Source organism: Pongo abelii, chromosome 2 (assembly GCF_028885655.2).
Source record: "Pongo abelii isolate AG06213 chromosome 2, NHGRI_mPonAbe1-v2.0_pri, whole genome shotgun sequence".
Taxonomy (NCBI): Eukaryota; Metazoa; Chordata; class Mammalia; order Primates; family Hominidae; genus Pongo; species Pongo abelii.
The window spans coordinates 27,567,033-27,589,659 of NC_085928.1; the positions used below are offsets into that span (position 1 = coordinate 27,567,033).

At 37.0% G+C, this 22,627-nt stretch overlaps 1 long non-coding RNA gene across 1 annotated transcript in view; it reads right to left on the minus strand.

Moving 5' to 3' along the window:
- Positions 1 to 18,501, minus strand: part of LOC129058482 (uncharacterized) — a 37,971-nt gene extending 19,470 nt beyond the window's left edge. Inside the window, exons 1-2 of the long non-coding RNA XR_008523607.2 lie at positions 18,388 to 18,501; positions 18,182 to 18,224 (exon numbers count right to left, since the gene is read on the minus strand). This is a non-coding gene — a long non-coding RNA (uncharacterized LOC129058482). The remainder of the gene's footprint in view (positions 1 to 18,181; positions 18,225 to 18,387) is intronic.
- Between the last annotated feature and the right edge of the window lie 4,126 nt (positions 18,502 to 22,627).

The window sequence follows — 22,627 nt, forward strand, 5'->3', positions numbered from 1 at the left end:
TTGCAGCCACATGCCTACCTGGATTTGTGACTTTTGTGAAAACTCACTTCCTAGCCTGGCTTCCCCTATGAAAGCAGGGCCTGTGACACAGGTTTGCGTGGGGGTAGTTTGTTTTGAGAAATCATCCCGAGTCAGGAGAGAGTGAGGCTGGGATGAGGGAAACGAGGATGGAGGACAAGGCAATGCAAGGTTCAATAAATACTAAGCTGTCCTTGCAAGGGCATCTGGGGCTGACTAGGCTGGGGCTTTCTGTGGAGTCATCTCACAAAACCTACCCAAGGAACAAAAGATTGGCACATTTATTCACAATTGCTCCACAGGGTATTAACTTCCTCATTGTTTGCATTGCATTTGCATGACTGCTTGATGCTGAGTCAGAGATGCCCAAGAACAGAAGATGAGAAATTCTAGGTTGAGCTGAGAGTAGGTGCTGTATTTGTACATTATCAAAGGTTGTGCATAGAAAGGGCTGGAGTTTAAGATGAACTGAAAAGTCCTGACCAGAGGCAAGAACTATCAGATATACTCATCCTTTCATTTTTAAGTAAAAATTTTAAACGATTACAAAATTTATACAAATTTATTATTACCAAAAGTATTATTTTAACAATTAGCCAACAAAACATTGCCTAGAAATCATTTGGACACATGTTTAATGAATAACTTAAACAGACTTATTATTAATATTCTCTTTCTAAAAGCCTAATATGGTGCCTGACATGAAGTGGGTGTTTAATAATGACATATGGAAAAATTGAGTGCATTATATCATGTAAACAAGTGCTTTCAAAATGGATTGAAAGGTATATTCTTCAGTACAACTGGGGTAGCAATGGTGTCAGGGAGTGAACAAGAGGGCTTATTAAAGAACTAATTTATTTTATAAATATTTACAGATGGCACCAGGGAAAACAATAGCTTACCTTGAAACCAAATTATTTCAAAACCCATTTCAAATTGTAATTGATTAGTGTTTGAAATCATGTTTTTTTTTTAAAAAAAAATTAAACCCCTTATCAGAGAGCTTTACAGTTTGTAGTAACCAATAATGACATAATGTGCAAATGTAAATGCAAAAAAATTAAAAAGCCACAGAAGAGTGTTACAAATAATTAATAAAAGGATGACTTTGTAGTTTTAAAATATGCTAATAATGCTTACATGTCACATATATAGCGTATAGTATCATTTGTAAATATTCTGGTAAAGTGAGCTATTTCAAGACATGGAATCATATCTTTTCCATCCTCTTTTAAATGCTTTTTGTTCAATGAATACATCACTAAACAAAAATTTACAAAACATCTATGTGTCCACTCAGGAGTTTGAAGTAAGTGCCTGCTTGCATCTATCTACTTCCATCTCTCAACTTGTTTCTTTCCTTGCTTGAATGATAGTATTAACATACTAAGAAGTTCTTGGACATCAAATTTTAGTATTAAAACATACGTTTTTGAAGCAAAATGTCCTCATCGTGCTCTGGAGAATTCCCTTCCAGTTTTAGCATGGTACCCACAGATTCACCTCCTGGTGTTGATGCTTGTCAGCTACAAAGGCAGATGTGGTTTGGGCAGGGAGTAGGCTCTGAGCCCTTCTTCCTGGACTTTAATGAATTATGAGGATCCAGTTGCCTTAGATTTTCTTTCAGCTACATAGCCTTAAATCTGGGCAGTCACTTCAGAGGTGTTTTTGTTGCTTTTAATTCTGTAGTATCGTGTGGACTTGCAAGCTCCCAAGATTTCCAGTGCCCATAAATATTTATGGAAAATTTATGGAAAAATATTTATGAAAAAATTTTTCATCCATGGAGCTTAATTTTAATTTCAAGTCATCTTAATCCTCACAACAATATGCGGTTTAATTTTAATGAAGTAATTCATGGCAAACAAGACATCACCACAAGGAACCAGCTGAAAAGTGGTTCCTTTTTCCCTCAGACTGTGTTTTTGTCAGGATTCTGGAGAAATTAGGAAAATGGAATCAGAAGCTGGCCAATCGTTGCTTATGTAGCCTTGTAAAACTCTCAGGCATCTTATCTAACATATTTATCTTAAACTTTGTATCCCAGTGCTTAATGAAAGTACATCTTTTCCAGAACACTCTTATATTTTGATATCAGAAATCTCATGTTTAAGAAACTTGCTGCTTGGAATATTAAACTTCAGTACCCAATTGTGAAGTGTGATATAGCAAATCATCTTTAAGTACAGATCTTCGTCTACCTTTATATAAAATAAGGTCACAAAAATTGAATGGTGAAAAGTCAAATTATATATACTAAAGGGGACTATTATAAAATGTTAAAAATTCATAAGATTACCTTGTTCTTTAGTAAAATTTTCTCCATCTAAGGAGAGGGCATCACCACTTACCTATTTGCTCAAGTGATTTGTATTGGTATCATCCTTTTTTTCACTCTTTTCCTTTACCACTAGTCCAGCAAATCTTGTAAATCTGTTTCCAAAATACAGCTCTTCACTTGTTTATTTGCAGGGCTACCATCCTATTCCAAACATCTCTCATGTACACTGTGATAATATTCTCCTCCTACTCTTTCTTCCTGTGTCCATTTTGTCCCCCTTTATACATAATTTACCCAGCTGCCAGAATAACCTTAAAACATACATGAGAAAGCATCACTCTACATTTATATTATAGTCTAAACAAAATCCAAATGCTTTCACAAATCAAGTACTCTTTTTTTTCAGAGACCTGGGAACTTGAAACAAATTGACCATCCTGAACTTTCTCTCCTCTTTTGATCGTGGCTTATCTCTCTGTATTATTTTCCTTTTCCTATCTTTCCTCTATAAATATTTCTGATGTTTTTATATCAATTAGATGCTGTGCTAAGTAGTGCAGTCACTACAATGGGTGTAGGGGCCAAAGGGGACACAAAATTTTTTTTTTTTCCCCTCTGAGGTTTATTGAAAAATCAGCTCACAAAAGGAGATTAACTGAAAAAAAAAAAAAAGGCATAAATATGTGAGACTGTGTACATGGAGAAGAGCTACAGAATAATTCCCTCAACCTTCCCATGGGGTTCAGAAGCTTATTTATCATCTTGAGTTTATAGAAAGAATAGGGGCTTGGACTGTGGCCAAATAGATTCTGCTGGTAAACAGGTTATGGGAGTTGGAGAAAGATGAGGCCTGGCAAGCAAAGACAGCCTTGTCCTGTAGATGAAACCTCACAGGTAGCAGCCCTCAGAGAGAATAGATGGTAAATATTTCTTTTTTTTTTTTTTATTTAAAAAAAATTTTTTTAAATTATACTTTAAGTTGTGGGCTCCATGTGCAGAACTTGCAGTTTTGTTACACAGGCATACATGTGCCATGGTGGTTGCTGCACCCATCAACCCGTCGCCTACATTAGGTATTTCTCCTCATGTTATCCCTCACCTAGTCCCCCACCCCACAACAGGCCCCAGTGTGTCATGTTCCCCTCCCTGTGTCCATGTATTCTTATTGTTCAAGAATACACGGAACATGAGAATATCATTCTTATGAGTGAGAACATGCAGTGTTTGGTTTTCTGTTCCTATGTTAGTTTGCTGAGAATGGTGGTTTCCAGTGTCATCCATGTCCCTGCAAAGGACATGAACTCATCCTTTTCTATGGCTGCATAGTATTCCATGGTCTATATGTGCCACGTTTTCTTAACCCAGTCTATCATTGATGGACATTTGTGTTGGCTCCAAGTCTTTGCTATTGTGAATATTTCTTTCAGACTTTTAAAGGTATCAGACTCTCTGTTAATTTTCCCTGAATTCAGCCAAGGGAAGGTCTCAGAGAAATCCTGGCTGCCTCAGATGCCAATTTGTGCTACAGATGCAAATCTCACCCACAAAAGACAGCTTTCCAGGTTACTTCTGTTTGCAGGCCCTCTGAACCACAATCTCAAAATATGCCAAAGAAGTATATTTTGGTGTGAAATATTTTGATTTTCTTTATTGGAATTTTTTTTACCTCTGAGAGCACAATAAAAATTTTATCCATCATTGAAGCCTTATCTTCTATATCAACTGTGAATGAAAACTCTCTTGAACCTCTGAGCAAGGTGTAATCTCTCATATTCTTTTAAAAATACTGCCTACATATAATAAAATTCATACATTTTAAGGCTATGCTTATATTTTTTCTTAATTAATTACTTTGGACCTTTGTCAAAAATCAGTTTACTATATATGTGTGGTTTATTCCTGGTCTCTCCGATCTGTCACATTGATCAGTTAATCCACCCTTATACCAAGACCATATTGCTTGATTATTTTTAGAATAAGTTTTTAAATTAGTTGATGTAAGTGCTCAACATTTGCTCTTATTTTCTAAAATTATTTTGAATAATCTTGCTCCTTTGCATTTTCATATTAAGTTTAAAATAAGCTTACAAGTTTCTTCACAAAGTCCAGTAGTGTTCTGATTGTGATTACATTGTACCTACAATTTAATTTGAAGAAGATTGTCATGTTACCATTACAGAATCTTCCATTCATAAATATAGTATATATCTTTGTATATTAAGGTCTTCCTTAACTTCATTTTTTTTTAAATTTTACACTTTCAACTTATGTTCTTGCACATTTTGGTCAAATTTAGCCCTAATTATTTTATATTTTCAGTTGCTATTGTAAATAATGTTGCTTTTTTAAAATTTTGTTTTCTAATCATTTTTACTACTATATAAAAATATAACTAATTTTGTATGTTGATCTTGCATCCCAAAACAGTGTAACATTCACTTATTTATATTAGTAAAGTTTTTATGCATTTCTTAGCTTATCTCTACATATACAATCATGTCATGTGCAAATAAGAAAAGTTTTATAATTCCTTTATAATCTCTCTATATGGTTTCTATTTCTTTTACTTGCTTTAATGTGTTAGTTGAACATTCAGTCAAATTTTAAATAGAAGTGAGAATTAACCTTCTTTGTTTTAACCTTGAGTAGGAATCACTCATCTTTTCAGCTTTGAGAATAATGTTAGTTGTTGATTTTTCAGATTTTCTTAATCAGGTTGAGAAAGTTTTCTTTTATTCTCAGTTTTCTGAGAATTGTTATCAATGAAAAGGTTTAAATCTTTTTCAAATAATTTTCTTTCATGCATTGAAGGGGTCATATGGTTTTATCCTTTATTTTATTAAAATGCTGAATTAAATTGATTTTTCACATATAAACCAACCTTAAATTCCAAGGATAAACTTCCACATAGTCACAATGTATTATTCTTTTTATATTTCATTGGATTTTATTTGCTAATATATTATTAGTTTTTGTGTCTATGTTCATGAGGACTGTTAGTCTGTCATTCTTGTTTCCTGTTATATCTCAACAAAATAAGTTGAGAATTGTTCAGACCTCTATTTTCTGAAGTTGTAGAATTGGAATTGTTTCTTTCTTAAATGTTTGAAAAAAGAATAATCAATGGAGCCTTATAAGTTGGAAGAAATATTTTAAAATAATGTGGAGGAGGAAGTGGATTAATTATGAATCCAATTTCTTTAATTTGTGTACATCAATATACATTTTCTAGTTTTTCCTACATTAGTTTTGGTAGTTTATTCTTTCAAGAAATGTGTTAATCTCATATAGATTGTCAAATGTATTGCCATAAAGTTGTTCATAGTATTTCATTACTATCCTTTTGAACTCTTAAGGCTCTGTAATGATGTTAATTCTTTCATTTGTTATTAACAATTTGTGCCTTAACTCTGCTTCTCTCCTTCCTTCCTTCCTTTCATCCTTCCTTCTTTCCTTTTTTCTTTTGTTCCTCATTTTCTCTGGCTAAACATTTATTCATTATATTGACTGTTTTTCAAAAAGAAGTTTGAATCTCATTGATTTTTATTATTTTTTTGTATTTCATTGATTATTGCTCTAATTTTTTGCCTGCTTTGGACTTAATTTGCTTTTTTTTTAGTTTCTTAGAGTAAAAAATTAGATCATAGATTTCAGACATCCTTATATTCTAATATAAACTTTTAGTGCTACACATTTTCCTTTAAGCATTGCTCTGGTAAAACCCCACAAATTTTGATACTTTATATTTTTATTATCACCAATTTTATAATTTCTTCTTAGCCAAATATTTATTGAGAAATATATTGTGTAATTTCCAAACACCAGGGATTTTCCTGGCAATATTGTTATGAAATTTTAATTTAATTCCATTGGGATTAGAGAACATACTGTATGACTTCAAGCTTTTTACATTTATTAAGGCATTTTTAATTCCTCAAAATATAATTTACCCTGAAAAATGAACAATATACATTTTAAAAATATGCATTCTTCTATTTTGAGGTGTGGTGTTTTATAAATATCAATCAACTAAAGATATTTGATAGTGCTGTTCAGATCCATGTCTGCTAATTTTTGTGTAGTTATTTAATAAATTACTTAGAGAAATGAGTTTGTCTTCACATAAAATTATAGAAGTGGATAATTTTTCCTGAAATTTTGTTAATTTTTGCATCATGTATTTTAAACTTCTGCTATTATCTGTATATCTGCTATTATTGTTTTCTGATGAACTGACACTTACAGTTATGAATTTTTTTGTTTTAATATCTATTTTCTCTCATAGTTATATAGTCATTCTAGCCTCTATGCTCAGTGTTCACATTTATTCATTTATTTCTAACTAATCTTTATCTTTATATTTTAAAGCACATCTCTTGTAAGTGGTCTGTAAATGTTTGGCTTAAAATTTTTTTTGGCAAACTCTTTTTTTATCGGAATATTTAATTAATTAACTTTTAATGTAACAATTGATATGTTTACATTTGAGACTACTATTTTGCTTTTTATTTTTTGCTTATCTTTTTTGTTTTCTGTTCCTCTGTTCTTCCTTTTCTGCTTTTAAAAAATAATTTGGGCTGGGCGCGGTGGCTCACGCCTGTAATCCTAGCACTTTGGGAGGCTGAGGCGGGCAGATCATGAGGTCAAGAGTTCGAGACCAGCCTGACCAATGTAGTGAAACCCCACCTCTACTAAAAATACAAAAATTAGCTGGGCGGTAGTGGCGCGTGCCTGTAATCCCAGCTACTTGGGAGGCTGGGGCAGGAGAATTGCTTGAACACGGGAAGCGGAGGTTGCAGTGAGCCGAGATCGTACCACTGCATTCCAGCCTGGGCAACAGGGTGAGACTTCATCTCAAATAAATAAATAAATAAATAAATAAATAAATAATTTGGATGATTCTTTGAATTTTATTTAAAATTTTTAATAAACATTTTTGTGGCACTTTTGCATTTTTAAGTGGTTGTTTTTTATAAAACATACATCATTAACTTTTCACAGTCCACTTATAGTTAACACCATACTACTTAAAATCAATTATAGAAATCTTGAAAACGTAGATCCATATGATTCAGGAATTAGTCAGAGATGTGAGAAAACTTTAGGAATTCCCTCTATGACTCTTTCCCTTCGGCTATTCCCCGACTCTCTGCAGCATTTATGGTTTCTCTGCTTCAGTATTCTGGTTCCCCAGGCCAGAAAGACTGTGGGTTTTTGGTACATATGTCTTTGTTACCACTGTATGAGAGGTGTGAACTGAAATTAGTTCAAGGTTAAAAGCTGTGGAGACTGTTACTTCCCTGTCCAGCTTCTGTCTTTCTTCCTCAGGTTAGTCTGTGCAGAATCTGTTTCTGCTCAATCTCCAGCACCTTCAGGGAGTTGCTGTTTGCAATATGTCCAGATTTTATGGTAGTTTTCTTCAGCATGTTTATCGAGTAAGGTCTTAGATTTTTGTACCTACAAGAGGAAGAGGCTCCCTCTTGATGAATTGCCATAGTTTTTGAATCTGCTTTGAAGTATTCCTTGAATATATAATATTTAATGGCCTGCTAAATATTAAGTATTTTTGAGGCAAGGCAATGTCATGTTCATCTTCGTGGCTGTAGCACACAGTGAGTATTCAATATGCTTCTGTAGGATTTAGCTGAAATTAAACCACACCGACGTAAAAGTATGCAATAGAGAAAGGATCTACCTACTAGAGGGGAGACGAAAAGAGAAAGCTTCAAAGATGCTAATTGAGGCATAAAAGTTATGCTGTACTCATTTAATAGCATAAAGCTATATACAACTCTCATTGTAGCAGAACGACCCGCAGACAAAACTCCTCAGACACCGAGTTAAAGAAGGAAGGGGTTTACTCCGCTGGGGGCATAAGCGAGACTCCTGTCTCAAGAGCCAAGCTCCCCGAGTGAGCAATTCCTCTCCCTTTTAAGGTCCCACAACTCTAAGGGGATACATGTGAGAGGGTCTTGATCGATTGAGCAAGCAGGGGGTACATGACTGGGGGTTGCATGCACCGGTAATTAGATCAGAACAAAACAGGATAGGGATTTTCACAGTGTTTTTCTATACAATGTCTGTAATCTATAGATAACATAACTGATTAGGAGAGGGGTCGATCTTTAACTACCAGGCCCAGGGTGTGGTGCCATGTTGTCTGCTTGTGGATTTCATTTCTGCCTTTTAGTTTTTACTTTTTCTTTCTTTGGAGGCAGAAATTGGGCAAAGACAATATGAAGGGTGGTCTCCTCCTTTATTCTCCCCCTTTGAGACTCTCACTCAATAGTGGGAGTTCTCACTTTCATTTTTATTACCCATGTCTTCTTGCAAGACAGATCGATAGCAATTTATATAGTATGCTTGTGCCGAAGCGTTTTGGTGAACTAAGGTAGCAAAGAAGCTTTTTATCATTTGAAGAAGTACAGGTAGCAAACAAGGGAGAAGTAAGTAGGTTCCTATTACTATTATAACTCTTATTATAAGAGTTTTAAATTTTCCTAGCACTGGGAACCATTTTCTAAACACGGCCCCAGGATCAAATCCATGCCACACTTGCACAGGCACATATGCCTATTTTGTCATATCTCTAACTATGTCTTCAACTACCTGCCTTTGATTATCTGTGTGTAGGCAGCAATTAGTAGGGTTAAATTTCTTACAGACCTCTCGTTCAGCTGCTAGCAAGTAGTCAAGAGCTGATCTATTTTGATAGATAGCATTTCTTATCTGAGTTTCTTGCCAGGCCAGAATAGTCAAGGCTTTGCCGGTTTTATTAGTGATTATTTTTAAGACAGCTTGTAACCGTATGATTTGGTTGATCATGTAAATGGGGTCTGGTATCCTCACAAACTGTCTTGTGCCTAAGTAGCAGGCCTGTAATATTGTATGATTCTCTCAGGAGGCCATTTATCATTTTTTCAATTTCCTATAGCTATGCTTCTCTTTTCACGGGAAGCATAGACAGGGAAGCCCAGGAGTTCACCTGTTTTTATGGGCAGTAGGAAGAAAGATCATTTAATAGTGCCAATAACACAACTACCCGCCCACTGGTCAGGTAATTTGGCGTAAGATCTATGCCCACATATCCAGTATAATTCAGTGGGGGCTGTCCAGTCCTGGTGGGACTCCAGGTGGGTCCACACAGTTTGCAGCTTTGGGAATTTACTAAATGGATTTCTCTCTGTGTTATTTGAACTCCACTAAGTGACTGTTTTTGTGGTACCATTATACAGTTTCTGTCTCAGACAACTAAGTCATCCTACGGGGTGAGTGAATTCTTTTCCTTCTCTAGCTATGCAATATTGTCCAATAATTGAGGCTTTTAGGACCCAGAAATTATCAGGGTGATTCTTTTGAGCCAGGAATTCATCAGGAACTGGGTCTGTAGCTACTGATTATCGGGCTTCCTATGGCCATTGATCTATTACAGTTCCTCTACATACATAACATGAAGTGACATTGAAAGACTGGGCTACATGCTCGGCTAATTGCAAAAATAAATTTCTTGTCTTTCCTGGAATTTCTGGTACTGGCACATTTAGTTCATCATAGAAAGTTTGAAACACTGGCTCAGGAGAGCATTTGTAAACTTCTCAAACCAAGATATTTACTCGAGGGTCTAGTCCTGCCTCGTCGATTCCTAAGGTCACATGCTCCTCTTTTATCCAGTGAGGATCAAGGGGATTGGTTGTTACTAGCTCTAAGGGGTTACGTTGTCCTTTAGTACAGGAAGGGCCATTTTTTCCTTTCTGAAGGTGGACTGGATGCTTTTTATTTATTTATTTTTTTATCCAAGTGCCCTAAATGACACAAGACTAGTATTTACATTTATTTCCACACAGTCCTAATTTATGACAGATGTATTTATTTTTTGCCATGTAGCCTCTTTTCTAATTAAGTGAACTACACCTTATTCCTAACTTATTATTATTAATGACAGCACAGGCATCAAATTTTAAGGTGACTTGTTTGGGCACCCCATTTTCTTCTGTTTTGGCTAACACTACTCGTATCGTTTATAAGCCCCTACCAGTCCTCAGTCCTTAATCTTATTTTAAAAACTGTGGTCATGGGAGGCTCAGATGGGGCATAACACACATCAGGTTGGTCATTTTCTGGGCTACATACCTTGTATAGAATAACATTATACAAACAAGTTCTTTTTAGAGTTCCAGTACACTTATGATAACCGTAAAATAATAGGACTGTAGCAACCTTTCATCCTACCTCAGTGACTTGATATATACACTGGGAACAGTCCTCAGTCTGAGGAAGGTCAGTTGAAGTCCTTACTGTACAAGTCCAAATTTTAAGGAAAATGAGTCCTGCAATGAGTTTTCTCATGCTTCGGCCGTGTGTGGACCAGTCAGCTTCCGAGTGTGACTGGAGCAGGGCTTGTCCTCTTCTTCAGAGTCACTTTGCAGGGGTTGGCGAAGCTGCTTCCGTCCATGTACTGCTCATAGTCTACTGATGTTTAAGGATGGTCTTGGAAGTTGCGCCTGCTAGAATAAACTGAGTCCAACACCTCTACACAGTTATGTTCAACTGGGCTCTCTGATACCGGGAGCAAGGTGGTGGGGTTTAGGGTGTTGCAAACTTCAATGGTTATGTGGGGATTTTCACATAGCAAGCTTTGGTACTTGGTTAATCTAGCATTTGTTAACCAATGATGTCCTCTGGTAGTCATTAAAGTTACCACAGCATGGGGGGCCTTTATATTCAGATTTTGCCTAAGGGTTAGTTTATCTGCTTCTTGTGCTAACAGGGCCATTGCTGCTAGGGCCCTTAGACCTGGGAGCCAGTCTTTGGAAATCCTGCCTAGTTGTTTTGAGAGATAGGCCACTGGCCTTGGCCAGGGCCCCACAGTCTGAGTTAAAACTCCAACTGCCATTTTTTCTCTTTCTGACACATAGAGTGTAAAGAGTTTTGTCAGGTCAGGTAGCCTCAGGGCAGAGACCGACATGACTTTTTCTTTTAACTCATGAAAAGCTCATTGCTGTTGGTTGTAATAGATGTAGTTTATCTAATCTACATTTTTATTAACAGTCACCCACCAAAATATTGACTTAAATCCTGCAGCTATTTGATTTCAAGCTTTAAATTGATCTGGTATTCCTCGTGGGACTCCAATTGCATCTAAATAGACATGAGAGTCGAAAGACCCATAAGGGGCTTCTCTCGCTTTACGAAGTCTAATTTTTTTCCTTCTGGTTGATGAAATGCCAGGGTGAAAGGGATAGCCAATTGAACTAAAGTATGAGTGCCACTCCAGTTATTCAGCAGAGTGCCCAGTAAAGGTCCACCACAATACCACCACACGTCCACTCAGGGATGAACAAATGCTGACTGATTGATAAGCTCTTGAAAATTCTTAAGCTCATTGCATCCCTTCAGGTCTCCAAGGAACGCTAAGTTTTCTCCCTGTCGTGAGAGACATGAAGTGAACTTAGTGTTGGGAGATGGTGGCTGGATGGCCCTCAGGGGCTGGCCCACAGGGTGCCAGACTTTGGGATATAGCAGAGAGAGCTTGGCACCACTTATTACTCAAGGCCATAGAATCCTGGAAAAGAGCTACCATGCAGCCCACACCTGGTCAACTGGAGGACCACCTTAGTGGAAAGGGGACAATCTGGGCCTCTGGTCTGCCATGCACACAAGCATAACAATTGCTTTTGTTTAACGTGCAGATGGAATATTTGATCCATTTTAACCAGGCATTTGCATCTTGGTAGACTGTCTTAATTGCTAAAGTTTGTTTTAAGTGTTCAACTTCTATGATCCTCTAGTAAAATGAATGTATGGTTTTAGGAAATTACAAAAACTGGTTGGGGCAGTCCATCCTTGCTCTTTAGTGGTCCACAGAACATTGGACCAACTATGGCATGAAAGCTCTACATCGGGGGGAAAGACTCCTGGTTGGCACTGGGGTCTTTATCGAAATCTCCCCGGATTAAATGGTCCTAGTTTACTAATGCCCAGTCTGAGGAGAGTCAGGAGGGACAGAAGTACTTTTCTGAAGTAGAAAGCTGTCTTTAACTTGGCAAGTCCTCACAGGGTAAAACAGGGCAAGCATTAAATGCAATAGTTTGAGGAGAAATTGACTTGGTTATGTTAATAACTAGATGGTCAGCAATAGAATGAGGAAAGAAGAATGAGTAATAGAATAGATGAAAATAGTTAGATTTTTCTTAGCTTTAGTTTGGTAGGGTTTTCCTCTGGGACTATGGCCCACAACTCTGGAGGGGGTGGCACTTTCTTGACTCGGGTGTGATGAGTCCATCTTTTTTTGCTGTAAGAACAGCAGTCTTGGTGGTTAGCAGCACAAGGTAGGATCCTTCCCAGGCTGGCTGGAGTTTTTCTTCTTTCCACTTTTTGAGGAGAACGTGATCTTCAGGCTGGCACTGGTTTACCGGAAATTCCAGGGGTGGTACATGTGCTAAAAGACTTTTAGTTTTTGAGAGAAAGGAAAGTGGAAGATAAACAAAGTATGCAATTTCTAAGAAATTGACCTTTTGTTTTAAATGTGGGGACCTTGGCAGTGGACTTTATAGTCGTTAGTGCCTTTTTACTGAGAAATTTCCTTTAGCACCTATTTTTATTAGTTTTTAGACCAAAGAAATCTAAACACTATTTTATATTTAATAATGCTTTTTATATGATTTTTATACTAGATAAGCTAAATTTTATCTTTATATTATTGTGTTATTAATGTTAAACCTAATTTTAATAAAACCTTGTAGACATATTTATCTAATTTTTAATGTTTGACCATAAGGTAAGATTTTATAGACTCTTTTTAACCTTTTATAATTTTTGCTAAAGAGCAGGTTGGTGCTTTATGAAAAACCTGTTATGCTTTTACTTTAATGTCCAGTTCACAGAAAAACTGGATGATACTTCTTTAACTTTAGCTAATATGTTTACACACAGAATTTTCTTTACAATTAACATTTTAAATAATTTTTTTAACTTTTTAATGTAGGCAAAAATGTACATTCTTATGCCTCCTTATAATCCTTTTACCAAAGGTTTATTTTACTTTTCTTATACACCTTGCAAATAAATTGTGTTTTTTTTTCCAATAATTTTACATTCAGGAGGCCTACTTTCTTTTAAATTATACCACATTTTTTGCATAAATTCTTTTTTTAACACACTTTTTTTAATAACCTTTTTTTTCTTTCATGACTTTTACAGGCAATTTTTTGACATGCCTTAACTTTCTGACTTACTGCAAACATTTCTTTCTTTAAAAAAACAGTTAATTTATTTCAGGACAAGAATTTACCATATAACACTCTTTTTTATATAAATTCCACCCCCCCTTTTTTTCCTCCTTTTTTTTTCGAAGATGATAACCATTCTTTTCCAAAGCGAATCTTTTTTTACGTCTGTGGACTAGACTGTCTAAGGCCACAAGAATAGAAGTTACTATAATACATGTTACACTGTTAACTTTTAGCAAACTTTACTTTTGTTGAAAACCTTGTAAGTTTGGGATTTTAATTATCCTTTGCTATTAATAAGACCTTGTTTTGTCCAAATTAGAATTGGTATAGATTTTTGTTGTTGTTGTTTTTTGTTTTTTTTTTCAATTACCCAGGAGGAAACATCCATCGTCCTGTCCTGAAGGAAGTTCCTCTTAGGTCTGGTCAGACCTTCATATGGTAATTAAGATTTAGATCCCCTGTTAGGAAACCTGCTGGGCTAAGGGAATTTTCAGTGGTTAATGTTAAATCATCTTGCTTTTTTTCTCTCTTTGACTTTGTCTCTCTCTCTTTGACTTTCCGTTTGCCTCTGTCTCTTTCTCTCTCTCTGACTCTCTCTCTCTCCTTGACTGCCTCTTTGTCTGTCTCTTGCCCTCTCTTTTTGCTTCTTTTCCTCTCTGTCTCTTTCCTTCCTCTCTCTCTGCTGGTCTTTCCTTGCCTCTGCCAGCCACTTATGCTGCTGTTCTCTCAACCACTGTGTGTTGGGGGCAGGGTGTCTAAAATAGCTGTAACCAAGTGTCTATGTATGGGAGCTGGTCTGGGTGCACTGGCTTACAGGTTACCTTGTGCCATACCTTTGAAACAGGGGACCTGTCCAGACTTCCTTCCAATGGTCATCCTACCTCTAATGCTGGCCAGTCTATCTCACACAAAGTTTTAAGTTTTCCTGGTGTCATAGTACTGTAGGGACATGGATGAAATTGGAAATCATCATTCTCAGTAAACTATCGCAAGAACAAAAAACCAAACACCGCATATTCTCACTCATAGGTGGGAACTGAACAATGAGAACACATGGACACAGGAAGGGGAACATCACACTCTGGGGACTGTTGTGGGGTGGGGGGGGGGGGAGGGATAGCTTTAGGAGATATACCTAATGCTAAATGACGAGTTAATGGGTGCAGCACACCAGCATGGCACATGTATACACATGTAACAAACCTGCACATTGTGCACATGTACCCTAAAACTTAAAGTATAATAATAATAAAATAAAATAATTAAAAAATTAAAAAAAGAAAAAAACAAAAAAAATTAAAAAAGAAAAAAAAGAAAAAATCCTTCAAAAAAAAAAAAAAAAAAGAAATTTTTCAACATAGTTCCTAGTGGGGTGGGCTTACTTTGTGCCTCACCCCTGTTTCCTTGAGACAAAACACCACGCTTACACCACATGCACACCACAAAACAAAGAATGGGTAAAAAGGGCACACACACACTTTTGTAGTTTACACCACACCAAAATCAAAACCAAAGTCAGAGTATCCAGAAATCCAAGCCAGGTCAAAACCAAAACCAAAGCATCAAGCAATCCAAGTCAAGTCAAAAACAAAAACCAAAGTGCCTATACAGGCACACCGTGGGTGATCAGGCCACACTTCCACTCAAATGTAGTGGGCAAGTTTCAAAGACTAGTCTTACCAAGTTTTAGATGTCTCCATTCAAACGGAGTGGGCAAGTTTCAAAGACTAGTCTTACCAAGTTTTAGATGTCCAGACTCCAAGTGCCCGTTCCTTCCCAGTGTTCGACCACTGCGTTGATCCTCCATGGGGGCCTGCCACACACTGCTCTGGTGAGGCGTCCCACCGGGGCAAATGCCTACCCGGGAGCACTCTCAGGATCCGCGTCGCTGGGGCTGATCAGAGTCCCCCGCAGGGATGTTCCACAGGGCGGCTTAAGCCGCCAAAGGAGCTGCCTCGACCATCCCCCAGTCACCTCACTTCCTGGTCAGGGAACCAAGAAATGTAGCAGGATGAGCCGCAGACAAAACTCCTCAGACACCGAGTTAAAGAAGGAAGGGGTTTATTCGGCCGGGAGCATCAGCGAGACTCCTGTCTCAAGAGCCGAGCTCCCTGAGTGAGCAATTCCTGTCCCTTTTAAGAGCTCACAACTCTAAGGGGGTGCTCGTGAGAGGGTCTTGATCAATTGAGCAAGCAGGGGGTACGTGACTGGGAGCTGCATGCACCGATAATTAGATCGGAACAAAACAGGATAGGGATTTTCACAGTGCTTTTCTATACAATGTCTGTAATCTATAGATAACATAACTGATTAGGAGAGGGGTCGATCTTTAACTATCAGGCCCAGGGTGTGGTGCCGGGCTGTCTGCTTGTGGATTTCATTTCTGCCTTTTAGTTTTTACTTTTTCTTTCTTTGGAGGCAGAAATTGGGCATAAGACAGTATGAGGGGTGGTCTCCTCCCTTATCATAAGAACAAAACCCTCTCAGATGACCAAATTGTAAATTTTAAATCCCTTAGTGGCTGCCCTTTTTGTTTAACATGAGCTCATCATGTTTAAACTATACTAGTAGAGAATGAAGCTAGTGTATCATTTTTTTCAGGAATTCCCAGCCTTTACACGTGAGAGTACATCGGAGAGGATAAATGTAGCAGAGAAAAGGTAAAGAAGGAGACAGTACATCCAAGAACACCACCAACTTTGACAGAAAAATGCCCTCTTGCTTCGTTAATGTATTCCATCTTAATCACTGTGGATGCAAAGGAAACATAAAATTTGAGATCATTATGAAAGGCAGTAGTTTTCTATATCAAGACAATCAATACATTGTAGCAGAGTTTAAATATTCTGCACTCTGGGTTATAGGACTTCATTTTAAATAAAAATGTTATGTATGCTGAGACAATTGAAAACATTTTATTTCTCTTAGTATTGTGATATCCAGACATATATTCTGGCTTTCCATTTTCTCTTCACTGATTAACTTTGTAGAAAAGTAACAGGCCTTGAATGTTTTATAAATTAAATTATTGATCTATCAATAAAATTTTAATATTTATTTTGTGATCAATGTAACGTTTCTTCATTTTTAAGATGTTAGAAGATTTTTCCAAAGTCAATCTGGGTTTAACTTTCAGCTTGAAATAAATGAATTTGAAGTTTTAGTACCAGATTTTAAAAAAGAAAGAAAGAAAGGAAAAAAAACTGTAAAGTGCTCTTTTGCCTACAATAATAGTAATCAAAAGGCTAAAATTATCCAGGTATTGAGTCCTGATATGTGAGAATAAAAGTGCTTTTTGAATTCAGAAAAACTAAGTATGAAAATATTCCTTAAACTTTGGAGAAGATTAAGGAGTAAAGACCAGAAAGTTTGCTTTTAATCTGATGCCCAGAAATAATGGACCATTCTTTCTGAGTAGAAAGTTTTATAGACTATTTTATAAAATTGCCACATAGGCTAATTCTCAACTAAACTTCATTTATAATACTAACTTATGCCCAACACAGCTATTTCCTCTTCTCATACTACCTATATAACTAACTAAACATATGGTGCTGTCAATTTGAGTTTCATTATGGAAATAATGCATGCAAGAGGACAACAGTATTTGTATTCTCTATATCTGGGTATTCTGATTAATATAAAGTCTTAATGAATTATTTAACTTGTTGAAAAATTATAACAAAAAGATGTAAATAAACCATTTACCTAACAAATAAGAATAATTATCTGGTAGTTGGAGAAGGGTATTTCTGTCTTGTTTAGAATTTTCAGAATAATACTTTTGATTATCTTGAATACAGACAAACAGCAATGATATATTTCAATATTTTATTGGAGATTATTTCTCGTGAACACTAACTACTACTGGAATTTAATTATTCAGTTTTAAATTAAAAGATGGCTTTCCAATTTAAGTTACATAATGACCTTTCCTATGATCTTTAAGAAAAAAAGTCACCATTAAACTTACACTTTAGAAGAAGGTTCACCGTAACTATATCAAATCAAAGAGGATTAAACTATTAAGGAAAATATGAGTATATTTTTCCAAATAGTGATCAACCTTTTCGCTTCGCAATAAATAAATAAATAAATAAATAAATAAATAAATATTTTCTTGTTTATCAATATATTTGATCTTGAGAAAATCATTTAAAATGAATCTTTAATTTGTTATATGCTGGTTTCATGATATTGTAGTGAAATCTTAAAGACGGATATCAATTTTATTTGATAATATAATGTACTTTATTTAAAATTCTGAAATTAGATTCTATAGTAGCATTTAGTTCTGCTATACAAAAAGAAGATGAGATCAATTAATCAGAAAAAATATATTTATTGATCTTCCTGCGTGTTCAAATTAACACTTGGCTAGATTGTCTAAGGATTGTTAAATAATGAAAAAATAAATTTTATTTTGCTCTTATGTAGGCTAAAATAATACAAAGCTTGAGCTAAACAATTTTACTCACATGTATCGCAGCAACGTGTGAATATATTGCATTTAAGAGATTTCAACTTAGACGTTCTGAATATTCACTTCAATTATGAACGGAATAGGTAGTTTTATATAGATGAAAACAATGAACTTATTTTAAGTAGCAAATTTGTAAATTCACAAATGAACATCAAGGTGACTTACTTTTGAATATTGTGTAGAAGAATATGAAAGGCCTTTATTCTGGCTGAAAGAACAAAAAAAAGTAAAAGGATTAACCAAAAAATCACACAGTTAAAAATTTCACTGAAGACCTACATACACAAATAAATCTAAAATATCTAAACTCCACAGGGACAAACTTTTCCAGTTGAACAAGTAACAGAAGATGCTTTCATATTTGAACTCACCTGTTGGTGTTGGGGAAAGGGGAGCTACAGTTTACAGATCAGGATTTTGTCCAGAGAAGGAGAAACCAGCCAAACTTTTGATGAACTGTTGTGCTGGAATGTTGAATTTGAGTCTATAACATTGCCTAGCACCAAAAGAATTCTCTTCCTGAAGTAATTGTTTCATATGAGAATTTTGCTGAGTAAGTAGAAGTTGAAAGCAGCACTAGAAATTGGAAAGAGATCTCATGATCTCTGAATCTCACAGTTTCCAAGTCTCATGGCCCTGCAGTCCTAAGGTTTTCAGCCCCATGTTCTCATGGTATCAATGTCTGCCATTTTCAAACTCTCCACAATTTGGAGGTCTGGAAGTCTAATGGTGTTTGGTTCCAAGGTCCTATCTTAGGAAGAGACTTGAACTCACCTTCAAAATGTTTGAATCCAGAGGCAAAATAATGAAAGCTACAACTCATTTTAACCTCTGGTGAGATCAAATATATCAGCACCTTGTGGCTATGCAGAAAGTTGGAAGCTAGGTGGAAAAGCAAAGAGATATTTCTTTAATCTCCTGGTACTTAAATTCTTCTGCCCTGCCAGAAAGACTAAAGTTTCAGCCTCTCTCTGAACTTATTCAAAATCTTATTGAAATAAACTAATCACAATTTTACTGTAGCTTCCTCACAAAGTAAAGACCTCTCATTAGTTATTTATTGCTGTGCAACAAATTGCCACAAAAACATACTTATAATTGCACAGATTATGTGGCTTAGCATCTCCCTTTGCTTTACAATTTCCCACAGTTTATAACCAAGGCCCAAGATCTTGCTATCTTATCTAAAGTGTCATCTGGAAAGGATCTTTTCCAAGCTTATTCAATGATTGTTGACAACTTAGATTTTTTTTTAATGTTGTTGACCTGAGGGACACAGTTCCTTATTGCCTGTTGGCCAGGGGCCACTCTTAGTTCCTTGTCACATGGGCCTTTCTCAAATGGTGGCTTGCTTCATCAAAGTGTGCAAGACAAGAAGGTAATAGGGAGAGTCAGCTATCAAGATGGAAGTCACACTCCTTTGTCAACTAATCATGGAAGTGCTATCTCATCACCTTCACATGTTCTGTTGGTTAGAAGCAAGTCACTAAGTCTAGCTCACACTCAAGGGAAAGCCATTACAGAAAGTCAGCGATGCCAAAAATTAGAGTTAATTAGGGGCCATCTCAGAAGTCTGCTTATCATAGCCCCCTGTTGTTCTTTCAAACACACTTCTCAGAATTCAATAAAAAATACAAAAGCTGCAAAAATTAGAAAAATGTCAGTGGAAGCAGGGACAGATAATCAAGATGTTGAAAATATCAGTGAAGAGATTTAAACTAACTGTGATCAATATGTTAATGAAACTACAGGAAAATAATTGAGTACAGTTAGGGGAAATTCCAGGAAGGATTCAGAAAAAAAAATCAAATATAATCAACAATATTAATATCTGATTGAACACAACCAATAAAAACACAACAAAAAACAAATTTATTGAACACAACCAATAAATTTAAGGATAGGCTAGTGTAATTATTTAATTATTTCTAAATATGCTTAGATACAGACATGCTAAAAACTAAATATAAAATTCAAAAAAGCATGAGCATGACCTCTGCCAAATGGGAGTAGGGATTTACATAAATGTAAAACGATTCCCAGTGTGTCAGTAATCATATCAATTGAAACAACAAGTGCTTCTTTGTGGACCTTCTTTTTGTTAATCTCTTCCAATGGGGGAGCAAGTGAATATGGATCTAAATCTTTGCTAGAAATCTGGAGCATCTAAAGCACAAATGTCAACCTCCTGTATTATCTGAATGGGAATCTCTCCAGGCATTATCTCCTATCCTTCTTGCCTACTCTCTTGTGCTGTGGTCTAGTATTCCTAGCTTTTACAATGTATTAAAATTGGATTTTTGGAGGCAAAGCATGATGACTGAATAGAAGCCTCCACTGATCATCTCCTCTCCTAAGATCACCAAATTGTACACAAAAACAGTACCTTAAAAGAACCAAAAATTCGATTTTAAACAGATATTTAAAAAGAGACACTGCAAAGAGTAGGAAAAATGGTCTTGAATTGCTGACACCACTCCTCCCCCATTCCCTGGCACTGGCTGCCTGGCATGGAAAAGCTGTACACTTGGGGGAAGGAGAATGCAGTGATTGTGGGACTTTGCTTTGGAATTCAGTACCGCCCTGTCACAGCAGAAAACACCACCAAGCACGACTCAGCCAGTGCTCACAGAAGGAGCACTTAGACCAGCCCTACTCAGAGGGGAATCGTCTATCCCACCAGTTGGAAATTGAGTTTTGATAAGCCTTGCCACCATGGGTTAAAGGGCTCTGAGGTCCTAAATAAACATGAAAGGGAATTAAGGCCATAATAATTGCAATTCCTGGATAGATCTTGGTGCTGTTCTGGGCTCAGAGTCAGTAGACTTGTGGGGCATGAAACCTATTGAGACACCACCCGGAGTAGCCAAGAGAGCATTTGCACCTTCCCCCAATTCCAGGTAGTTGAGCTCACAGCTCTGGGAAACACACCTCCTATCCACTTGAGGAGAGGAGAGGAAAGAGTAAAGAGGACTTTGTCTTACAACTTAAATACCAGCTCAGCCACAGCAGGATAGGGCGCCAGGCAGAGTTCTGAAGTCCCCATTCCAGGCCTTAGCTCCTGGACAACATTTTTCTACATACCCTGGGTAAAAAGAGAACCTGTCGGTTTGAAGAGAAGAACCCAGTCCTGGCACAGTTTATCACCTGCTGACTAAAGAGCCCTTAGGCCCTGAATAAACAGTAGTGATACCCAGGAAGTACTCACCATGAATCTTGGGTGAGACTGAGAGAAATATTGGCTTCAGGTACGACCCAGCACTTCTGCTTGAGAAAAAGAGAGAGAAGAATAAAGGGATAAAGAGGACATTTGCAGCTTGGGTACCAGGTTGGCCACAGTAGGGTAGAGCACCAACTGGGCTCTTAGCAGCTCTGATTTCAGGCTTTGGCTCTTGCATGGCACTTCCAGACTTACCTGCACCCATGGGGAGCCACCTGCCCTAAGAAAAGAGTCCCAGACCTGGCAGCATTCACCAGAATCTGACTTGGGCGTTGAATGAACATTAGCAATATCCAGGCAGTACTTGCTGTGGGTCTGGGGCATTGGTGGCCACAGGGAAACACTCCTCTCCTTGTGTAAAGAGGAGGAAATAATGAGGAGGCTTTTGTCTTCCAGCTTGGGTGCCAGCTAAGCTGCAGTAGAATAGGACATCAGGTAGACTCCTAAAGTTTTCGCCATCACGCCCCACCTAGAAGACAGCATCTCAGGATCCACCTGGGACTGGGGAGTCCTTGCCGCCCTGAAGGGAAAGACACAAGCCTGGCTGGATTTGCCACTTGCTAATTGCAGAGCCCTAGCCCTTAAGCAAATGGAGGCAGTGGCAATGCAGTTGTTAAAACAGGCTTTTGGTGAGACACAGTGCTGTGCTGGCTTTTGGTGGTGGCCACAGGAGTGTGTTATGCCATCCTAAGCTCCAGGCAGCTCAGGACAGAGAGAGAGAGAGACTCCATTTATTTGGAGGAAAGAAAGGGAAGAGAGTAAGAGACTCTGTGTGATAATACAAATAATTTTTCCAGATATTATCTAATAAGACTAACAAGGTAGTACGTCAACGAGCCTGCAAGATCCACAGTGTTACTGGCTTGGGATGTTCCCTAATGCAGATAAGATGGCAGTCATCAAAAACTTAGATAACAACACCCAAGTCCCTTTGAATACCTGGAAGGCCTTCCTCCAAAAAGATAGGCACAAACAAGCCTAGACTGTGAAACCTACAATAACTATATAACTCTTCAATTGCGCAGACACTGACAAACATCAACAGGCAACAAGACCATCCAGGAAAACATGACCTAAACAAAGTAAATAAGGCACCAGTGACTAACCCTATAGGGCATAGAATATGTGATCTTTCAGATAGAGAAATCAAACCACCTGGTTTGAGGAAACTCAACAAAATTCAAGATAACACAGAGAAGGAATTCAGAATTCTAGCAGATAAATTTAACCAGAGATTGAAATCATTAAAAAAGAATTAAGGAGAAATTCTGGAGTTGAAATATTCAACTGACATACTGAAGAATGCATCAGGATATTTTAACAGCAGAATAGGTCAAGCAAAAGAAAGAATTGGTGAACTTGGAGACAGGCTATTTGAAAATACACAGTCA